Source organism: Rhea americana, unplaced genomic scaffold (genome assembly GCF_003343005.1).
Source record: "Rhea americana isolate MKP2758 unplaced genomic scaffold, rheAme1 scaffold_93, whole genome shotgun sequence".
Classification (NCBI taxonomy): Eukaryota; Metazoa; Chordata; class Aves; order Rheiformes; family Rheidae; genus Rhea; species Rhea americana.
This window is the reverse complement of record NW_028187122.1, coordinates 2,450,465-2,474,568: the sequence shown is the minus strand read 5'-3', so window position 1 is coordinate 2,474,568 and position 24,104 is coordinate 2,450,465.

Sequence of the window (24,104 nt, the reverse complement as noted above, 5' to 3'; positions counted from 1 at the left end):
CTATTGTGTATAAACATCAGGGGTGATAAGGGATAGCCTGTGTGATATGTAAATATATAGTCAAGCAAAGCAACGTTTCCTGACAATATGAATAAGGATCTGTGGGGATGAGGAACTGGACGGAAACTGGGATGTGCCCTCAGGAACTTATTGCTTAAAAGGATGAATTGCCCCTTGGTTTATGCCTATCTGAGATGCAAGTTGCAACATGCTGAGGGTTGTGCTTGTATGGGAAGGAAAGCTGTGCAGTTCCCCAGAGGGGACCTTCTGGGAGCAGAACTTAACAGAGAAAGGGGAGGTTAGTGGAGGAGCAGGGAAAGGGGAATTGTTTTGTGCTCCTTTCTTTGCCCATTCGACCTCTGACTTGTAGGTAGCACCTTGGGGAGTCTCTGGAGATTTGACTGACTCCTGTTTTTAGCTTCTGCTCTGATCAAATTCAGGCAACATAGATGGSCTGGACTTGGGCCCTTTTGGGTCCCTGTGCTTTCACCAACTTGACGCTGTTGTTGGCTGACGAAATGGTAGTCAGCAATTCACCTTGCTGGGCCAGGAAGCACAGCACAAGTCCTTGAGACTTTCCTGGCAGAGGTGACCCCTCTTTTATGGGAAGGAAGCTCAGCATGAGCTTGTGTTTAGACTTTCTTCCTCTATCCTCAGCCATGGGAAGCGCTTGCTTATGAGTCCACAAGGTGCTTGCAGATAGCCCCTGCCTTTTTCAAATATAGCTCACTGAGGAAATTGCTCTCTGACTCTGGGTGAGCCAGTGTCTCTTCTGCAAGGTAGGGGTTTAATTTCAAGAAGCCCAAATGTGGGACTTTACCCCCATGTCCAGTAGCTAATCACCCTCAGTGTGAAAGACACAGACCTGATTTCTATCTGAATTAGTACAGCCTCAGTGGCAGGACTTTAAGCTGCTTTTTTCTGACTGAAGACTCCAGGTCCAGCCACTACTAGAAACTATGTACCTCCTTGTGCAAGGGCATAGTCTTTGGACCTTCCTCTGTTCCGCTAGTGAGGTCCTTTGGTTGCAAGCTGCAAGGAGATGTATGAGGAGGAAAAGGAAATAAGCCAATTGCATTGTGGGAAAATTTTTTAAACCTAATGTGGCAGTAATTAATGCTCAACTTTGGCCTTGTTGGCAGTTGTGCCTTGCTCAGGAAGCCTGGTTTGTAAGTAACACAGAGGAAGCACGTGATGATACAGGCTGGTGCTGTGAGGCATATCTTCATATCTTTCCTTTGTGGTAAGGAACAGTGGTTCCCAAACTGTAGCTGCAGTGCAATCGTTGCATGCAGAACTATAGCAGCTGTTGCTGCCCCCACACGAGTGTTTGCCATTAGGAAGCCTCCATCCAGATCTTGGGAAGCATCTGTGCTTCCTGCAACTGTAGTTCAGCGTGCTGTACCAGGCAACAAATAGTTGCTCAGGCTACAGACCCTTTACTGTTGCCAACCTGGCCAGGAGCAGGGAAGTGAAGATGCTTGGCATGGACTAAACATTGATTTCTAAAGCCCTTGGAAGCCCTGGGTACCTTAGGCAGTCGTCTTAATCTTCATAAGCGTTTGGTGCAGCTTGTGTTGCTGTGTGAGCAACACAGCTCAAAGGAGAGTTATTCCCCAGGTGCAGAGGAAATACGGTTTTGAAGCACTATCTTTAAACAGACGAGCTGAAGAAATAAAATCAGTAGGAGATGCAAACTCTAATGTGCATCAAGATTGTGATGACTGCAGCACAGAACCCAGCCAAGATCAATGTCCCCTCATGCCAAATGCTGTAGGGGCCCTAATAAACTTCTAGCTGCTTCCTCTTGTGCTAGAAGCTGTAAAGAGACCAGTGTAGTTCATTACCCAATGTAGTTCATTATTGTATGAGGTTTAGTACAAGATGAATTTGAGCTCAAGAGCTTGTTGTTTTTGGTACTATGAAATCATAGTCCCATTGCAGGCAGTACTGTGCAGATGCACACAGTGCATAATTGTGCTGCAAACAGTTCATTTGCCTGAGGAATTTAGGATCCCCTTGTCTAAGTGCTGCCCAGATTAGAGATGCTGATATTTGCTTGTTCTTTCCTATTATTGTTTTGCATGTCCTTTTTATTAGTATTACTTAAATCTTATTTTCGTTGAAAGTTTATGCAAAAGATGGAAGTTTTTGTTAAAAAGTGCCATGATACTTCCTAAATTTTTAGTATTGGATGACGTTTGACATTTTTTGTGCAACCAAAAACCTAAAATGGTTTGCAACCAAAACCTAATGGTACATTTTTTAATAAAAGGTGTTTTCAAAAGAAAGATTAGCTGTTGCTTCTGAAAATTGATTTTCTGGCAAACTATTATATTGCAGTCATTTTTCATTAAAATATAATCTGCTGACCAGCTGTAGCATATTCATGTGTCGAGAGAAACAGACCTCTACATGCTGCAGTTTGCCTTTGAAAGCTTTCAGCCCAACAAGAAAGGGTAGTCAAAAGGTGAGAGGGGAAACAGTAGTCCAAAGTGTTTCTTGTGTGTTGATCTAAGCACTGCGTGAAATGGAAGGTAGATCTCCTGAAACCTGGAGCATCCTGCTCAGTTGACTGTACTGCCTCTGCTGAACAGCTGGCTCTACATCTGGCATCCACGACACAATGATCAGTGCCCTTGGAAAGCTGAAGGGAGGCAAATCCCAAGGCCTTTAGGTCTCATGGAACACCTGTCCTGTCTGCTGGGCTGAAGTCCTGCGGTCTGTCCCCTCAGGTGATAAGCTGGTAGGGAGGTTAAGGAGCATAAATAGCAATGGAGAGGGGAAGCATAAATGCAGCCCCCAAACCTTTCACTGACTTGGAAATCACCACTTCTGTTTTGTGAAGTTCTTACTTTGTATTTTTCTTTTTTGAGAGCCCTCTCTTTATCTCTCTGAAGGAAAGTGAATGCTTGTAGTTAGGGGTGTGAAGATAATTGGCTGCTCCACTGAGCATCCCAGAGGTCTGTGGAGGTTCTGTTCCATTTTTCCACGTGGGAGTTTTCTTTGCTGAATGCAGTGTAATTTTTTTTTCTTTTTTTAAATCTGCATTGTGAGCATCCAGGGTTCTTTGGGTTCAGGATAGAGGCTGTAGGCTTACAGAAGAAAAAATCCTGAACAGTGCAGTTATTACAGATCACTTATTTGTCATTTTAACTTCCTATATACCTTTTCAAGCTAACCAGTGTTTACCCAGCTGTATTGTAATTAATTGCTCTGTTAACAGACTATTGACTGAGTTCACAGAGCCAGTGACTGTGTAGCAATTAAAAAGAGGAGCGAGGAGGTCACTTTGTAACTCATTTTTGCTATCTTTTCTTAGCAGTCAGAAGAGTGTTCATTTTTTTTGTTGCTCTTTTGTATGGGAACACCTGTTACCACCAGCACAACCACTCAAGATTTGAGGTACTTGAATCAGCCTTGCCATGGGTAGCCCATTCTAGCTATACAGGGAGTGGAGCCAACCTTGCCTTGCTGACTGTTTGCTGAGCCTTGGCAAGCAGCATTAGCCATACRTTCTGGACACAGCTTGCAATGTCTGTGTGTGCAAAGTCCTGGGGGAATGGCAATGAGGCAGTACTGCCTATTGATGGCCTATTATAGAGGTGCCAAGTAATCCTAAGTTGCAAATGAGGGGTGTTATAGTACTGACCTAATAGTTGTATTGCTGGCTTGCATTTTGTAACTGGGAAAATCATCCACTGCTTCTACATATTGGACTGGTGAGTCTGTTAAAGGGGGGAAATACTGAAATATGAGTGTGATAAAAGCCACAAAGCCATGTTGATTCTATTCCCCACACTTAGTTGCTCTCCACAAATTCCTGCAAGTGAATCTTTGAACACAAGACTGTTTGTAGAAAGCTCAGAGCTTCCTATCAGCATTTGTAGGAGTTTGTATCAYGGCCACTTGCTGAGTTGAGAAGGGATGGGCACAAATAAGTGGAGCTGATTATCAGCAATATCATATTAAGAATGAGTGTGTTTCTTATATCGTTATATGGCTTTAGCAATCTTCTGGCTGTCATAGGCTGAGTTCACTGAGCAAACGTATGTCCTCTGGCTATATGTAGTGGTTGAGTGTTGGCAGTGGACTAACCACAGGTGGTCTGCCTTCCACTGTGGAGGTGCTCTGCCAGCCATCCTCAGTGGGGTGCACAAGCTGTGGGCTTGGTGCCAGGAGTTCCCTCTCATGATTTCAGTCATGCTCAGCAGGCTTCCAAACGAGCAACAAAAAGCCTTATATCCTGTTCAAACTTCACGTGAAAGAAAGGAGGACTGGATCTATGTTTCTCCTCCCCTGGCTCCCAGGCTGCCTGATCATAGTGTGTTACTGCACATTGAGACTGGTGGTAGTATACCTCAAAGCTTTAGTTTGTAAACCCTAGCAGATAGAGTAACTCATTAATTTGCTCCGGAGTAAATAGCTGGGAGCAGTATCTTTGACTGCCCTTARCTGTGACATCCCCTCTCATCCATTAGCTACAGGAAATAGTCAGAAAAATATGGGCAGTTTGGGATGAACTAACAGAAAATTGCAGATGACCTAAAAGAAACGGTTTAAAATTTAATGCCTATCTCTGCTGTTTCCATCTTCTGTGTTTTGTTTATGATGACTTATCTAAGTCATCAGACAGTCATTAGATAATATAGTAATAAAAGTAAACTAAAGCATATGTGGGGCAGTAAGCTGGAAAAAATGGAATTAAGCCTATGTGATCTACTGAACTAGTAGATACAGTTAGCAGAGCCATGTAGAAAACAGGAGTGAAGCTTCATTTAAAAAAACAAACAAACAAACAAAAAACCCCAAAAAACAGAAGACTACTGCTAGTAAGAGAGATGGCACAGTGATTTAAGATCAACCTTCTAAACACTGTGTGGTGCCATCCAGGACAAGAATCTAATTTGTCCATAAAACATGTGGTAACTGAAGTCAGCTCTGCATTACAATTTCCTCCAAACCTTCTGGTGTTGAAGCTCATTCCAGACTTGTATTTCACAGAAAATAAACCTTAAGTAGCTAGATGGGAGAAGCTAGAGAACAGCTTCCCATGAGGCTGGGCCACAGTACTCTCTGGGATAACCATTTCCTCTTCACCCATCGCTCAAGCTGCACATCACATAAGCTGCCAGTCAGCAGCAGTTTGCTACCTGCTCCCTTGCTAGCGCTTGGTTCACTACAAATTCTGTCAAGCTCAGGAGATGATTTGACAATCAGTATCTGTATGTGTAAAACCACCAAGTAATCCTTCTAGTGTGAGTGGGGGCTCTCTGCCCAGCACCCTCATCTGTAGGAGGAGGCACTGCTTCATCCTGGAAGGTGACAATGTCCCAAAGGACTGTTGTGTTCTCTGGGGGCACTCAGTCGTGTTTGCTGTCATGAACTGTATGCAGTAGTGACTTTTTTTTTTGCTGTATTGTACAGCTTCGAGCACAGAAGGGATCTTGGCCTGAGGCTGGTGTGCCTACATGCCATCATAGTAATAGTAAACATAGAGAAGCATGTGATACTTGTCAGGGAAAAGCACGGTAATCTGTTCTGATTTTTGGCTGTGTACATCACTGGAAATTTTGCAAAAGCTCAGCCAGAGGAGTTGTATAAACTGCTGTAAATGTAAACCAGATACTGTCAATTTAGGGCATGTGTAGTGGCAATATAAACTGAGCCAGAAATGTTGAGCCATGGGTCCAGGAGATGTCTGAGATGCAGCCAAGAGCCTTTTCTCTGTTTAATTTAATGCAGGTGTGAATGGATAGCTACCAAGCCATGGTCCTGGTCATGCTCTGCATAGGGAAATCTTAGGGGAAAGTGACTGGGAACTCTTGGTGAGAAGTCACAGAACTTCAGTTGAGCTTTATGATGAGATAACAAAAGTGATTGAAATGACATGTGGAAAACCTGACTTGCAGGTTCATCCTTTATACTAACCTAAGGGTAGGCGTGTCTACAAAGTAATATGCAAGTAAACATGAACTCTATCTGACTGTACTGTAAGCAGTCTGGAAGCCAGATGAACACAAATCAGGCGACCTACACCTGAGCTAATAAACCTCATTAAGAGCTTCAGTTTGGTTCCTCTAAATCTCTGAGAACTGAAGCTGGAGAGATGCCCCAGGTGAAGGGGCACTGCTTCCCCTGAATTTTGTATTTTTACTGAAATAGCTGCTTCTGAATACTGTYAAGAGATCAGGCTGGAGGAGTCTTTGGACCTGGTTTATACTTCTGCCCTGGTTTCCAATTGACTCAGCACATGTGGCATGGTGGGGGTTAAGTCCCTTTATAAAAGATTTTGCAGATGTACTTCAAGGAGAACTTCAAAGGGGATGCATCCTGGTTTACGTGAGCGGCCAAGGGAGAAAGTTGGATGCTAGGGAGTTCTGTTCTTGGAGGTGTGKTCCAAGTAGATTCAGGGGCTGGAAGCTGAAGCCAGACCAATTCAGCCTGGAAATAAGGTGCAGATTTTTTGACAATGAAGAGAATTAACTGCTGAAATAATTTACTGGAGGCTGCGGAGGATTCTCCATCAATTGTTGTCTCTAAATCAAGACCAGGTGCCTCTCTAAAATGCAGCTTTCTTCAGCAGAAGGATGGACAAGCCCCACCACAGGGGATGATGTTCTCTGGCCTGTGAGATGCCAGACATCAGATTGTCTGACTGTAACATTTCCTTCTGGATTTGAAAACCTATGGGTCCTGTGAACAGCAAGAATTCCCTGTTATGTACTCCACTCCATAACAGGGAATGGATCTTGCATCCTCTAGAAGCATCTAGGGAAATCCGATAAACCTGTGGGGAAAAAAAAAGGGACTGGAGCTACCTCTTGCAGTTTTGGGGATGAGAAAGACTCCTTGCATGTAAAAGCCTAGATGCTGTGTAGAGGTAGGGCAAGTTAGCTGCCTCTTAGAGGTCTGACTGCATTCAGAGTCTAAAGGAAGGTCAGAGGAACTGAGAAATACTGATGTGCGCTGCCTGCCTTCTCTTCCAGTATGGGACTGAAAGAACAGATGAATTTTAAGTGTGCACCTCTGTACTGGCACTTGCACCAGGAATTGCTATGGCACTGCAAGGCAAAGTGAAATGGAAAAAGGKTCCTTCTTGTCTCCAGTTCAAGACTGCAAAATGTATACATGAGTGTGAATGGAAAAAAGAAAAGGAGGCACAGCTCAGAGATGTATTGATATTAGAACTGACTTCACCTCTAAGGTTTCACTTTCATCAGGGACATCCAAACATGAAAAACAGCTTGGGAGGTAGGCATTCAGGAGAATATTTGTATGTGTGTTCCTCTAGACTGGATAGAAGCTTGGCTGCTGTAGGAACTTTATTAAACTCAGATCCACTAAGTGAAGCTAGTTGGGGGGGGGAAGGCTGGGGGGAGAGGAGGGGTGAAGAAAACAATGAATTAATCCCTGCCAGAAGTTGTGGCTTTTCAGAGCAATTGCATRTGAGCTGCAAAATCCAAGCAGTCAGCAGTCCTGGCTCCAGCTGTTGTGCTGCCTGGAGAGGTGAAACTGCGCAAGCTACAGACTAGGTGAGAGATGTCAAGGCACAGCATGCCACTGTGCTCACTGGGCACTGCTAATGCCCTTCCTAGTGTGCATGGTGCAGTCAGCACTGTAGCTATGGTGCTCTTGTCATGTCCCTCTGCATTATGCATCTCTTCCCAGGCTGATCATCTCTGCCATGGCTGGCTGAGGGTGTTCGTATAAGCCAGGATGAATCATTTTGATTCAGTGAGCAGTCTCCTACCTAACCACTTCTTCCTTGGCAGGCTTTGCTGATAGATGCTGCTACATTTGGCAGACAAATCCCTGACATTTATAGCCTCTGTCTCGGAGCCCCTGGACAGTGTGCATGGCAACACAATCCAACCCTACCAGGTTTCTGGCTCAGCTCATTGCTATTAGCCCTTTTTTAAAGGCAGCCTCTAAAAATCTGTGCTTCCCCTCTCAGCACCTCACAGTGTGAATGCTGCAGCATGCAACAGATGGGGAAAACAAGTTGTGGCAGMATGAAGGCTTGTTCTGGGATGTTTCTCCATAGTTAGCACTCACATTGCCTAAGTGTCCAGAAGCTCTGTCTGAATCCGGGGCTGTGTGTGAGGACGTAGGTGGTCCCCGTGAATCCCAGTGGGTTGTCCCGGCACATGAAGGAAGCATGTGCTTTACTAGAGTACTTAGCTGCCTTGGGGCCAGAGGGCAGAGTACTGCCGAGCCTCTGCAGCACCTCACTCTGCAAATGCTGTGGTTCCCCTCTCTCTATGGGTAGCAAAGGTGGATTGATGCACCTTATGCTGATATAAACAGTTGATAGTCATTTCCCCTCCTGGTGCTCCAGAGACTCTCCACTCCTGTGTGCAAGGGGGATCTGAGCATCGTGTCCCCCCAGGACTGTGGGTTGCTTACACCATCTGCCTTGGCAGCTCCAGCAGCCTGGTTGTGAGGCCAGGGCTGGCTAAGGTGGCAGAGATGATGCCCAGGTGCTAATGGAAGGCGCCTTGTGCAGAGGAGTGTGTGTGCTGATGCAAACACTCCCTCCCTCCCTGCTGGAGTTTGCAGCAGCCCAAGAGCAGGAGTGGATTGATTAGTGRCAACTGCTTGTGTTTACAGTCCTGAAGGAAAACCACTCACCCCTGCTGATCTCCCCTGGGAAGGCCTCTAGGTCTTTGCTAACGAACTAACTATAGATTGCCTAAGGACTAGGCCTCACTATTCTGTGACCTGTGTGTGATGTTAGCCCCACTAGCAAGATTTTGTTGCCACACTTGGACACTGGCTCCAATGTGTGCAGTTCATAGGTGCCTGTGGACTGCTTTGGCTCTGCTTGTAGTCTGCTCTCCCCAAAACTGGGGAGATTGAGATGCATGGGCTCTGATACTAATGCTTCTGCTTCATTTGCTTAATTACATCCCCTGGCTATGGGTCATTCTTGAGTCTTAGGGAACAGGATCAGATTTCCTAAGATGTTCAAGTGCCTTCAGATGTAGGTGGGCTTTTATTGAGATCTTCAAACATTCCCAAACTGGCAACTTACTGGATTTTGGGGGGTAACTAGTTCAGTCTTGCCATCTGTGTGAGAACAAGTCAGTCTCAGAGAAGCCAGACAGTTCACCATTTGCATGAAYTGATGAGCAGTAAGTAGGGGCTGATTCTCTGTTTTCTTTTCTCTCTCCTGTCCTCTAAATCATCCATGTCCCTTAAGTCTATGACTATAGCGGTGTCAAGATGTGCTGCTAGATGTCTTTATTCGACACTTTGGTCTGATCAGTATCTGACATTGATCTCACAATTACTAAGGAAAATGGGTATTCAAAGAGCACCTTCAGCCAACCTGCTTGTGCAGTCTGTGCGCAGGACCCTGATCATTCCAGGCTAGTAGCCTCTTCAACCTGCATAATTCTTCCTTGCCTTTACRTGCTGTTAAAATGTTTGTTTCATTTTTAAAAGAAAGTGGTCCCTGTGTTTTCTGATGCTTGTTTATGAGTGCTTCTGAAAGCAAGACAAATTTCATTCCTTACTGCCCGTGATCTTACAGGAGCTGCCCTATGTGGATAGCTGAAAGCAGTGAACTCACTTGTTACTTGCATCTTGCGAAAGGATACTGGGGCATTTGGAGGCCGAGTCAATTCCTCAGGATCTCCTGAGGTGAGAACATAAGGGTGCCAGAAGCAGCTTTTTCTCCTTTTTCATGTCCAAACCTTTCATCATATTTGATTTAGAGGCAGTAATTCAAATGAAAGAAAAAGCTTGTATGGATCTTCCTGAAAGTTCATTAAAAATTGTCATCCAAATGGACACTTTCACTATATAGCATGAATTTCTGGTAAAACTTCTGTTTCTGTTGCAGGCGTTTCCATGTCTAATGCTGCCCTAGTGTTTGGAGTAATTTGGAGTGTTTGCTGTGTTTGCTTAGGCACCTTCAGAAGAGAGCCTTGTGCACCCCTGTCCAAACGTATGCTCTTCTGCCGGGTGTGTGTACTCTGCTCCCCTCTGGGGTGCATGCTGCCCCCGATGCAGCGGTCTGGTGAGCTGCTCTGTTCCTCCTCTTGAGGTTTTGTCACTTGTATGTTAGTGTTTTTATTTTTTCCTGGCATCTTTCCAGCACTCTTCATGTCCTCTGGCAGAACAGATCCTGCAGAATGGATTCCTGCATTCACACCTCCTCCTCCCATTCCATCCTGACCTTCTGGGCTCTAAAAGTTTTTCTACAGAGGAAATAAAACCTGTGTGCTTTGGAAGCTGCAAGGTTATAGGCTGCTTAGGGAACCCCATAGCATGATGATGAATATCACTGCACAGCRTTTTCTACTGCATATAAAACAAATCCCACTGATTCGAGAGCAGCTTTTCTGTAGGACTTGTCTCAAGAGCAGGACTAATAACATTTTTAAATGGTAGATGTTTTTTATTCTGTTTACATGGCTGGGAAAGTGACTCTTATTTTTTCATAGCTGCTAACTATTGGTGAAATTCATTCCAGTCCAATCAACCAAGCTATATATTCTTTAAAAGCATTTTTCAATCATTATTTTAATTCTTTTATTTTCTCTAACAATGAATTCTAGACTTTTGATCAGTGAGTAGGATAACAGTTTTCTGTAGTGGCTGTATGGCTGCTTGAAAGGGCTTATTGGAACTAAATAGTGCAAAATTCTTTTTGCTTGCTTGCAAGTTTTTCAAAAAAAAAAAAGTCAACTGAAGCCAAACCTTTGAACAGGTGAGCACTCAAAGTGATGGAATTGATTGATTTGAAGCCTCCTTACAATGCTTTGTCCAGGTCAACAGAGGATACTAATTAAAAGGTCTGTATCAACATGGCTCAAATTTCAGGCAAATTAAAATAACTGTAGGGCTCCTAGAACCTCTATTTCTGAAAAAAGAGAATGACCACATATTATTCTCTAAAGTGAATCTTCCACCAATTCCCCTACAGCAAGATCATATCCAGTCTATTTTTATTAAGTAATGATTTGCCTTGTTTATTATGATCAATAATCGCTGTTTCTGATCCATGATGATGCTTTAAAGTTGCAAGCAAGAAGAAATGGAGAAGCTTTCCTGGCTGGCTAGTGACTAGGAGTTAACAGAGTGGCAAATTGTTTTTCTTGCCCAGAGAGAAAGCCAGCAGATAAGTAGAATGCCAGCAAAAGGGGGTAAATACTTTCAAAATACTTTTTGAAAGGAGCAATGTACTGCTTACTGCCCAGCTGGCTGGTGGTATCTTGAGCCCATGTGCAGTGGGATCCTAGAGCATTAGAGGGCGACCGTGCAGCTTCCCTTTCCTGTTTGCAGTTGTGCCCTGGTCGTATGGCACCAGAATCTCCTCTTGGGAACACAGTGCTTCTGTAACAGTGAGAAGACAGGCAYCACAGCAGTCATCCTGCTGTGTTTTCACTGACCTGCTCTGAAAAAAGGTAATGTTTTCAAACAAAGGGTTTCTTCTGTCAGAGAAATATACTTACAAAAAAAATCGTTGTGTTTTTTATATCAAGAAAGCTTTTGTGATGAAATGAACAGTTGTTACTACAATGTTTTTCAGAAATTTGAAAATCTACATGCATCTAAAAACTAGAGTCCTCTCAGCAGCTCCCTCCGTGCTGACGCTGGGCCATGAGGCCAGCTCTGTAGGAGCGAGCAATGGGAAAATCAGGGCCCGGTAGCCCAGAGCCAGGGTGTCTCATCTGCTGCTCGTTTCTCCTCGCTATTTGCACATCCCCATACAGCTTATCTTGGAGTAAAAAGCCACGCACTTCCATAGCCAGATCTTCAGGCTCCAACCTCCCCAGCAGGGAGGGCATGCTGGAATAATCTGTTAATGGTGGATCTTCTGGGAGGAGAGAAATATAGTAATTCAAATTCTCCTAGCAACTCTGTGGACTTCTATACAAGGGCAAATCACTAAGGAAAAGAAAAGTTTAACTTTTTTGTGGTGGTAAAAATTTATGACTAATTCTACTGAAGGCAATGGGGCTATTCTAATACAGGCAAGAAGCAAATCAAATCTGTCTTCTCAATAAAAGCAACAAGAATGTGCTATCTGTCCCATCTGGCATTGAAGAAATGGAATAGAGASAATTGGTCTTTGTTTTGAAAGCACTGGAAATTGGAGACTTTCAAAGCATTTGCAGGGAAATGCCTATAATTTAAGAAGATTGTAGGAGAGTTTTGGTTAATGTTACTGTTCAATTACCTATAGAAAATGGAATTTACAATGTAGGAAAATAGATGAAGGAGAAAATATATATTTAAAAGAGGCTGAGGATAGTGTCACTCCACTGGTTTCAGGCTGATCTTATTTTTAACTTCCACCAAGAAATTCTGAATGTATCTGTGTATTTTTGCAAGATCCTTAGGGATGCACTGCAAATCTCTTCTTTCCCTTAAAGAGGGAGCATTTTTTTTAAGCAGCAATTCATCATAGTGTTTTAGTTTTTACATGCATGTAGGTTTTCATCAAATTTCTGAAAAACATTGTAATAACTGTTCACTTCATCACAAAAGCTTTCTTGATATAAAAATACTTTTTAAAAAACATTTTTACTGTATTTTTCTCTGACAGAAGAAATCTTTTGTTTGAAAACATTACCTTTTTTAAGAGCAGGTCAGTAAAAAGAGTGAAATACAAAATCTGGGCAGCTGAAAATAAAAGGAACAACCCAACTGTTTAGAATGGCTACACATGGTGGTGGTAGTGGTGATCTTGCTTTTTCTATATAAATAGAAATGGGTCATGAAATTTCATATCTTCATCATCTTTAAGGTGGACCAGCTCTTCAGTAAGTACAAAGCTGCCCAAAATCCCTAACGCTTTTTTCTTCCACCTTAAAGAAAACATTAATTGAAGCAAAAATGAATTTCAGAGTCAGGTAAAGATGAATGGAAAAGTAACACTGAGGAAACAGAATCAGGCTAAACGGGGCTTTGTCTCACATTTCACTCAGCTCCTCTGTTCATAGCTTGGCAGAGGTGGGCACCAGATGAAAGGGTAGAAGATGAGACAGTGAAAAGGGTGATGACAGATGGGTGTTATCCATACATTCTTCCTTAGATGCATTTTCACATCTGTTTCAAGGTTTGTTTTCCTAGGAGCATCACCCAGAGTCATCCAGGCAGGTGAGATCCTGCATTTGAAAGGCCAGGAAAGAGAAGAGTTTACCAGGGAGGTACATGTTGGACACGTGTGGTAAAGCGTGGCTGTATAAATTAAAGGGATGACTGAGCCTCCAAAGAAATATGGACTATACAGCCTCTGTCCAAAAATCARTCGAATCTCTGGATTTTCCTTTTCCTTCCAAGGAGAAGGTATTTTTCCAACTRTCTGAACTTCTGACCCAACTTTTGCAGATCCATAAGTGGATGTATTTTGTTACTCCCCAGATGCTACTATTTTTAATGTATGGTTCATTACMAAAAACAGGACTTATGCTTAAAAGGCTTTGTAGGAACTCTTGGGGGGGGGGGGGAACATGCTTCTTTGTCATTTTAACTCTTCTTTCTCTCTGTGAGTGTTAGAGTCCCATCCTCATAAATGATGTCCCAGCCTTGTACTTGCTTCCATTGCCTTCAGTCTGGCTAGCCCTGCTGTATGCCTTAGCATTAAGCTTCTAGCCCCTGGGAAATGCCAGGCAGTACCAAATGCTGCAGGGTTTCTCCACAGCAACCTCGGGGGAGAGGAGCACAGTCTCTCTGTCTCTTCTGTCTGCTGGCATCCACAATATGGTAGGAACRAGGGACAGAGGCATTTGTTCAGAGACAGAGCCAAATGGCTTGAAATACTTCAGCTGAGTATCTTTGGTCTCTGAGTTACAGCCCTGCTGCAAATGCAAAAGGTGGGGAAGATCTTTTGATGAAAGCTTGTAGTGAATCTTATTAAAGAATGAGCATGCACATGTAAAATTCAGCAAACTGAGCACTGAGACCACTGCTGTAACTTAATTAACATCATTACACTAATGCAATAGTCAATGTTATAACTGAACCTGAGACAATGAGCTGAGACAACATCGGTGATAAATCATCATTTTATCATCACTGTTCATTATCAACAAGTGTTCATTTCAAACTATGGTGTTCCCCCACCAAAGAATCTGTGCACATGAGGCCAAAGAAGGACGTATTTTCCTCTGAAGAGATGCCTCAAGTGTGGTTGCACACTTCATTGTTAAAGGGCATCACTGTCTGTTGTAATTTTGGTCTTTCAGCCAGAGAAGCAGCCTAGAGTAGGAAAACCAAGCAGATTATGGTTAGGACACTAGAGGAAAAGGCGACACCTTGATCAGGGAGGAAAGGAACCTCTGCTTTGGCTTGTATTGCTAATCCAGTGCAGCAGGATCTTTTGTCTTGAATTAAAAGAAATCAGTTGTTCAACAAGCACCCTTGAGCTTTGGACCAATTAGGTGGTCTRTTGCTTTTGGAAACAGATTTGATGTATTCACCTCATGGTAGGGAGATAGATTACTATGGAAAGCCCGTTCATTCATGATGGCTACCTTAAAAATATGCTATTGAGATGTTATGGACAATATTCCTTCCCTATTGCAAATGTTGAATGTGAGTTTGGTCCACGCGGGGGAAAAAAAAGAAAAAGCCCACAACCTAGAACTGCACATAACATTTTTGACTTGCTAATGGATTTTTTGTCATCTTTTCATTAACCTTCGAAAAATATTCCCTGATGGGAGATCAGTGAAGAAACTGAAATTTAGAATTTTTTCAAACGATATTTAATGCATAGACAGATACCTTTCCATTTTTGTCAGGATGACAGCCAGTCTAGGTAAAGTAATACAAACTGCTGCTTATCAGACATAGGCCATACTTGGGTAAATTTCCTCATGAGAATCAAGTTCAAGTTTCAGGCTAAAACTTCAAGGCATGCTGTGGCTTAGATCCAGCCTATCGAAAAGATTGCCAGTAGCTCTGGAATGAGGACAGTAAAGAAAAATCCCTCTCCAAACCATGCTAGAACTTTCTGGTTCCTGGGTAAAACCTTTCTGTGTAGGAGATGAACATCCATTCTCAGAGATGGATGTTCATACTTTCCTCCACACCAAAAGGATCCCAAACACTTCAGTGCTGTTGCTGGATACCGTTGAGCTTTGAGAGAGGTCACCACTAAGCCCTGCAGTTACTGTTGATTGTTCTAACATGGGAAATATTTTTCTTGTAGCCTTAATGACAGTSGTGGAAGTAGTAGCCAAACTAGGTGACTACCTCACTGACCAGCAATGTGACTGTGGACAAGTGATATTTTCTGTTCTGAAGGGAGATGATGTATGTGATTTTTTTTTTTTTTTTAATATAACCCCTATTACAGTTACACCATTACTAAGGAGGTCTCTGCTTGGTGGTAGTGGCCTAGCTGCTGTACAAGGGAAGAAAGGCAGAACTACATGGGGAAAAGAGGTGCCTCACTACATCTGTATGAAGGAAGTAGCACTGACCTCTTGGGCAGGTGAGGCCTACAGGGATTTTTACCAAAACACCCTCAAAGTTCTTGGGAGAGTTAATTCCTAGCCAGTTGATGAGTAACATAAACTATGAGCTCAGAAAATAATTGGTATTAAAAGTGATCAGGGATTTATATCCTGCATTCCTAAAACTCTGGAGGGCAAGGTATTAGATGGAGGCTGGAACCATTTGTTTTAGTTATATTAAATGGAAATCCTAGATACCCTGAGTCTGGCTGTTCCTACTGCTAACACCACCTGACAGAAAGATTATATTCTTATTATCTGCTGTTTACTTTTCTCCCTTTTAAAATCCTTCAACCCTCCAATCAGGAGTAGGCACAGTGCCATGGGCTCCGAGAGGCTAGCCTCAAATGAGGAAAAGAAATGCAGAAAGTGGTTGCAAACATTCTTCATCAGGCTATCTTGGAAATCCTTGGGAATGCCAAAAGGATCTGGATTAAAAATAGTCTATCTATGACAAGTAATATTTCTCACAAAGATACAGAGCAGCTGTACTTGTGATTCAGGTAATTCTCGCTCACTCATCTAATATAGCTTGTGAAGACTTTATGGTAACTAAGGAGGACCAGGGAAGGACCATTGCCTGGACTGTGAATGCCAGGACTTCAGGGCTCTGCCAGCAGGTCTGTGATCTCTTCCAGAACACTGCAGGCTTACCAAGCTGTGCCTTGCTTTATTCCTTTGTGGTATGTTTTGGGTGGAGTTTATGTGTGAGGTTTTCGCAGGTACTTGGCAGTTGCTGGCAATGGAAATGGCAAGGGGTTCAGTAGGGCTGCTTCTAGGTGTGTACCAGCTGAAGGAGCTGGTAGGAGCAGGGAGCTACACTGAAACCTTCCTTAAGGCCCCTGAGCCCCACCAGATCCTCCACATGTCTGTCCTCACTCATCTCAGAACCACCTTCGCAGCTACTGTAAAGATCTGTCATCCCAAAAATGCAGATGAAGKTTGAATTTAGCCTGTCCTATTAAAAAGCCTTGAGCTCCTTGAAAGAACAGATCCTTGCATGCGAATGATCCTCTACGTTTACAGCAGTGCAAAGTGAAAAACCTCTCTCATACTCTCTTTTGGGAAGCAGGGGGAGTAAAGGCCTGCACCGGGAYAGCAGTTCAGGCCCTGTGTGTCTGTTCAGGAGGTGGCTATGTTGTTTCCAGGCCCTGATGCTCTGTTTGTGCAAGGTAGAGCCATGCTGCTGACCCCCCCTCCCCCCGCCGTAAACCAGGGAAACCAAATCTCCTCTTCTCCCTTGCTTCTCCCATAGGGATATGATACTTGCAACAGCATTTTTTAGCATAGTAACTGCACCAAACACTAAGAAGAATATATAAATGCTTAAAAATAAACAGCTGGTTGTAAAAGAGTGTGGGGAGATCCTGGCCTCTGCTCTTCCGATAGCCTAGGGGTCTTAATGACAAATCACCCTTGCTACCTACCCCCAGTGAATATTTCCAGCTTGTCAGCCTAGCTAATTGTTTTGGAGTGGACATAATACATCTCCTGCCAAGAAAGGTTCATGAGGCACGTGATGCTGTAAGCGATCTCCTGTTTATCTAATCTCTTCTCTTGCTGCTATCATTGCACCTTTATACAAACTCCCTTTATAGCTTCCCTCCAGCCACTGCTCTGGTTACAAGTTTAAACAAGTCCTTGCTCATTTGAGAGCTCTGGGCTTAGTTGAGGAAATGAATGCAGTAGCATGCGGCTGTTATTGTTCCCAAGTAGGTATGGCTGTGTGCTGTCCACACTCAGCCCTGCTTTCAGTAGCAAAGTAATGATAGTTGCAGAAATTTCTTTCCACTTGATGGTTGCTTGGCTGCAACACAGGTCTGTAGCTTCTTGCCAATCTCACATATACAAATACAAAGTGAATTTAATCATTATATGGAAAAAAGCCTTTAAATTTGACCAACAAGCCCAAGTCAGATGAAGGTAAAGAAACAGGTCACCCAGGAGCTGCGTGTTGATCTCTGCTGGTGAAATGGTAATGCAGCTCACTAGGTTATACATGGCCAAAATTGAAGACAGGACCTGAATCCACTATCCAGCACCCAATGCACATTCCTAGAGCAAGCGCTTTAGCCACAGGAGCACAATAAAAGTATGGTTTAGTTTGTAGGCCGGTACCACAAGTGACCTTTTCTCTGTGTTGCCAGAGAGAAATATGAGACTAAAAAAGGTTTTACAATAGCCTATAATCTCCCTATCACTTGTGCAGTGAGTGATCAGGCAGGCAATTAAGTTTTAATTGAAAAATTGGAGGGAATGGGGGAAAATTCAGAAAAAATAAACGCTTAAGTCAGCAAGTCACATTAGTGACAGAAGCTAACGTTTCTAATATGAGCTTTAAATTCTGAGCCTTCCTCTAAAGTAAACATACTACATATTGTTCGTAATGGTCTTAATTGCAAAATATTTAGCTATCCAAATAGTACAACTGCATTCATTTATTTGTTCAGGACCTGAATCAATATTAATTGATCTTAGGTAAGAGATGTATATTGCTCTCACTTTAGAAATCTTCTGCACAAAACAATTTGAACTTGTAAGCTGGGCATCTTGGTTTCCTCTGAAGACAGGAAGCTGGCCTAAAGCATTAAAGTTTGTGTTCATGGAGTAAAAAAAAAGTGGACAAGGACCATTCCTGGCAGAATAAATATTTTTCAGCTTCTCTTGCCTGAGGTCCTTACACTTGCGCTCCTGGCTTCAGGGGATCCCAGTGAGGGATTTGTGGAGGGAGTCTGKTTTTCTGCATGATTCATGGATATTGAAGATGGTGGGGCTAGAGGACGGGGACTGAGCACAGAAAATAAAAAGGCTGGCAGAGACTAGCTCTCTGGTAGTCAAGGAGTTCACATATTTTACAGTGCTTTTGTGCTTGAGTGACTTTTATGTTAAAAAATTGCTGAGAAATTTAACACAACAGCCAGTTTTATACTCAAAGTATATATATCAAAATCTTAAGTTGCCTTTGCATTATAAGCTCATTTTTAACTCTAAATGGTCTTTTTTTCCACTCACTTATTTGGGAACTCATTTAGGAAACATGATGATTTTTGTCACCATCTCAGGGAAGGGAACAGGGAACAATGGAAATATTTGTTTTCTGTGTTCATGAAGAACAAAATATGACAAACTTGATTTGAGGTTATTTTGGCTGCAGATATCTTTGCAGTGTCCTCCTGACTGCTGCAGACCTTGATGGGATTTGCACACTGCTGCTGGGGCTTATCCGGGGAAATACCTTTCCTTGGGGTTAGGGGATTTGTTAGGAGATGTATTTGCTATCACAGCAGTTCTAAGGGGGACAGGCCCATCCTGGCTAGAGACTGGACTGTGGTTCTCTGCTGATAAATAAACATCTCTGTTTCCCTTTTGCACTGTACAACTTGATGGTAAAAGTTTCAAAGAAATGTTGAGCTGACATCAAAAAAAGAGACTCTCCAAGGCAAATAAAGGCAGACTTATTATTCAGGTTTCTCAAAGGCTCCTTTTCTGTGTCCTTTCTATACACTTTGGTTTTCACTGTCCGGGAATGCTTTCGTTTAATGTCTCAAATACCCTTTTCTATCTCCTGGTATCTATCTTTAACCATAAAATAAACATCCTTTACGGGTCTAAGGATGTGGGTTTTGGGCATCATGCAATTAAATTATCCTGAACATATATATGTGTGTGTGTGTATATATATATATGTGTGTATATATATATATATTTTACTAATAGGGACTATCAGACCTTGCTTTTAAAAAGGTCAATAGTTGTATTTTTGTCTATTCACAGAAGTTTGATCAGTATAATGTGATAATGTAATTTTGTTTTTAAGTCAAAATAATTGTGCTAAATCAGCCTTAGTGTGGAGAATGTGACAGCTTTTATATCGGCACAATTTATCTCCCTTGCTGTGCAGGAATAAAAATGGCAATATGTGTTCTTTTTATACTGATATCACTGCACCTGCAGTGGATGGTGCTCTGTTTATGCAAGTGTGCTGAGATGGTTAAGGGGACAGTCATTTTATCTTACTGCTCCTTTGCCAGGTCTGGGCTGCTCTAAGTAACAAGGTGCCGGGCAAGACAGACCACAGGGTCAAACTACTCTGATTGCTGCTTTATGRCCTTCTCTGAAGTCTGAGAATCCTTTTTTGAGGAAAAGAACAAGCCATCCTCAGTCCCCCTATGTATGAGACTTCTATGTATTAAACTGYGGACACTGATAAGCACTGATGGTAGGAAACTCTTCATGGCCTGCCTGAGAGATCAGTTCCTGCACAGTGATGATGGGTTATCAGAATTTCCTACGTGGATTGGAACCATCTGTCAATAGCTATCCATGGTGACAGGCTGATGGAGAAGTCAGAAGGAATGTGAAGAGAGACCTTCCCAGCTACAGGGGAGGCTGAGCTGTGGGGCTCCGTTGGACAGATGTACAGTCTGTCTCATTCTCTTTAGGAACAGTGCTTTTCTAAAATGTTTTTCTTGGGTAAAGTAATATTTTGGCATTAGGAAGTTCCCTGGGTATGGCATTAAGTGCTGGGGAAAGAGAACTTGAAGGGTCTCAGCTAAGTTAACTACTGTATGTACTGAGCAGCTGTATCTCAAAACTTGCCTGAAGGTGGGAGGATGTTTTACCCCAATCCTAACTTTCAAAGACAGAGGAGAAGACAGTTATGAAGAGGCTGAGGGAGCTTACCTATTATCTGTAACAAGACGGAGATAAAAGATACAGCTTAAAAGTAGCCTTCTTGTGCTCTGACAACAGCTTATCAAAATATTTAYTATATCCCTTTTGACTTAATATACTTTTTGGTGATTCTCTGTGCTACCCTACAAAACTAATTTATTGCAATCCAAGTATGTTATTGTTGGTTTTAAAGTCAAACAAATGTTTTTAGTGGTGATTTATGCCCAAGAAATAGGAGCTGCCTTGTACCAGTGAGCTATCCTACAACAATAAACCAGTCCAGGCAGTGCAGTCCTCATAATATTGCTGTTTTGTGGCTGTACAGATTGAATGTCCAGCCTTCCTAAGATTCCTGAGCTAGCTTTGTGGTACTGGAGTTGCTGAAGCTGAGATGGTTTAAAGGCTATAAGCAAGGCAGGGACTCCAGAGAAAAGTAGTATCTTTCGTTAGGTAAAAGGCTTAAGTAACTGAAGGCTTATCTAGTTTTTCCAACCGTGTAATTTAGTCTAATAAAAGATACTGCCTCTCCTTCCAAACCTCTGTTGTGGATATTTTAAAATGGGGGATTTTTTTTAAAGAAGCTGTAAAATTAGAGAGAATGCAGAGGAAAACCACATACACATACACATTCAAAAAATGATCTGAGGGTTTGCAAATGCCTTGTAGTATGAGAATTAAAGAGCTCAGACTACCTAGCTCATCAAGAAAAACAAGAGGAGCCTTGCTTAGACTAGGTAAGTACTGCCATAGGGTGAGTTTACCCAGTTTTGAGGGGCTTTTTACTCTAGTGGAATGACAGTAAGAACCAAGGTTTGGAGTTTAAATTTGAACAAAGTACTAAGGCATTATTCTTATTTTTTAATGGTAGGTTGCTCTGTGTAAGCCTTGTTCTCATATTCGGCTTTCAGGCTTGATATAGCAGTATCAGGATGAAAATCCAGGACCAGTACATCAGACTTGACTGATCCTTTCCACCCTTATAAAGAGCAAGTCTACAAATGATTTAAAAGAGCGTGAGATTAGTTCCAAAGAGTCAGAAGCCCTGTAGTGTCTCTAAGGCTAAGGAGGATGTGAAACACGGGTTTGCCATCGTCCTCCTGAGTAAAGGAAATACTGTGCAGCCAGGCACACACTATAAATAATGTATGACCTAAAGAACCAGTTGGAGACCACTAAATGTTGGAGGGATTTAATGGTTAGCCTAGGATTTAAGAGCCCTGCATCAAAAGATCAACCCTGTCTAAGAGAGTTAGTAGTTCTTCCCTTCCCTCACATTTATCTGTGAAGATGAATGTGTTAAAGCTTGTAGGAAACTCACATGCCACAAAGCGAGGGCCAGGTGCTTAAGAACTGATCAAAGGATGTGGACATACAATAAATAGGTTGGCAGCCGATGGGACAGGCTTTCAAGAGAATTCAAAGCTTTYCCCCCCTGCAAAAAGCATAGCGAACATTTATCTTACTGATTGTTCAACAAACACTGTCCAAGCAGTTCTGGCGCAGCCACCCAATGTGCCTGTCTAGTTCAGTTAGCACAGCCCCAAGTCCTGACAAAGCAGCCGGCCACCACAGCTCGCTGCTGTTGGCTGCAGCTCACCCCAAGGCTTAGCTCGSTGGGTTTGTTATTTCCAGTTTATTCAGTGACAGCCTAATCCAGAGCTTGCTGAAATCAATAGGGGTCCTTAGCTGACTCTAGTGGACYGTGGATCAGGCTTGCACCCACAGAGCTGTGGCAGTGCAGGTGCTGTGCAGCCTGTGTATACTCCAGCATAGTCACTAGGAGCTCAAAGAAATGGGGACTGATAAAATGAACCATAAAAGCAAGCTTCCCATGGGCCCCTCTCCTGCCAGGCAGAGACCCCTCCACTGCTGGACTTCTGTTAAAGTGAGGCAGGTGCCTGCTAATTACAGCTAATGAGGAACTTAATTGCCTTTCATCACATGGCTGGCTGTTCAGGCTGCTGCGTGGTTGGGGGGCCGTGTGTTTCCTTGTCCTGTCCTGGCCCACACACATGGTGGGGAATGAGCAGGAGCCCTTCCCCCTGCCTGTGATATGTAAGGCTTCGTGGGGAGGGGTCATCCTGGGCCCACAGCCCCCAGGCGCACATGCGTGTCCTCCTGGTCCTCTCGAATTGGGAGGTTCCACCAAATTGGTAACCCTTCCAGCTGCCCTTAGCTTCCTCTGTTCAGCTAGGGAGGGCTCACAAAGGACCCCTAGCAAGGTATGTCATTCTGGAGGGGGGATTTGGGTTGGTGCTTTGGCTGTTTTTATGGGCTAGAGAAACTGGGGTCCTAGTGCTATTGCAGAMTGCTGATAAACCCCTGCTGACAGGGCCAGGTCCCTTCTACCTTGCTATGCTCTGGATTTGATTTTAACTGTCCTATTCGGTCTGTGCTGTTGGGGAGTATTGAGTCAGATAAGAAGGTGCCTCCATAGAGGAGGATGGGCACTGGCTTGGATGTGTGGGATGCGTGTGGTGGTGGTGGGGCAGTTACCCTGGAAAAGGAGCAACGAGAGCCATATGGGTCTGTGCTGCTGGGGAGATGTAGGGATGSAGGGGATCATCCCTGCTCAGCACTGGATCAGCCACCGGGCTGAAGCTCTTCCCCCTCTTTCCTGTGCGCCCCCTCACCCTCTGCTCTCTAACTCCCGTACATACTTGCCAGGGTGCCTACAAACACCTCTTCCCCCTGCTTAGGCATGCTGTTCCTCCTTTTCTATCCGTTTCCCATACAGCCCCTTTCCTCTCTCACAGATACACAACTTCCTCGGGCTTGCACGCGCACAAAGACCAAAGAGCTTTCCCATCCCTTAGATACGCRCACAACCCATCCTTCTTCCCTCTCTCTCTGACATGTTCCTCACAACTGYGCTGCCCTTTGCAGTGTAGCAGCCAGATCATACCCCACTTCTTGTGTGCCCCTTCAGATCCTTCCTCCTCCCTCAGAGAGCATGCCGTTCCTCACATGTCTCCCTTTCTCTCTCTTATGCAGCCTGTACAGCCTCTCTTCTCTCATATATACATATATATATATATAAAAATATATATGTATATAAAACCTGCATATACCATATACTCTGACAAAGAGGAAAAAATACTCATACTTTGCAAGATGGTAATTAAGTTCAGGTGGGTAAGGAGAAGTATAACATATCACATGTTTTAGAGGACCATGTTAAACCCTAAAGGGAGTATAGTCTTTATTCTAATCATCTGACAAGTTAAAATGACAACTGTCCTGACTGTGTTTAGGTTTACTACATCAGGCATCTTTTTCCTGATGAACAACGGCAAAACCTTCCCCAAAGAGTGCGAGTCTTGGATTAAAGTTGCCCTTAGACTATTTGCATTTAGTACGTGATCTCTTCTTTCCTGAAGATGGCTCATGTGTAACTATCAGTTTATAGAAGACTGTGATTATTGAACAGCCTAATGAGGGATGATGCATTTGCGCATGTGCAATTGGCTGTGCGACTCTAGAAGAACTAGTGTTGGCTAAAGAGCGTGCTTGTGGGTCTGAGCTGGATGTTATTTACCCTCAGCAAACTGACTGGCTCAAGCAGAATGTTTTTGTCTGTTTGATCTCATATCAATTGAATGTGTTTTCAGAGAGTTGTGGAAAACTGATGAGGTTTGGATTTAGTTTGACAGGACACAGCCAAGAGCCATTTACTATTTTTTAGCAGTGTTTTTCTGACTGCTAAGAAATTCCCAGAACCACATAATAAGATGCCTGGATTTCTGAAAAAAGAAGTGAATATCAAGTAGTAAATGGAAGGAAATGGGATCATTTCAACAGCTATCAGGTGGTGAGTTACAAGAGATCCAAATGCCCATGTGTTACAGCCTGATGTATGGCAGGCAGCTGAGCTGGTCCTAAGGGGAAAAGGCTACAGTCCAAATCATGATTCTGGTCATGCTCAAGTAAATCTAGAAGAAACCTTTCAGC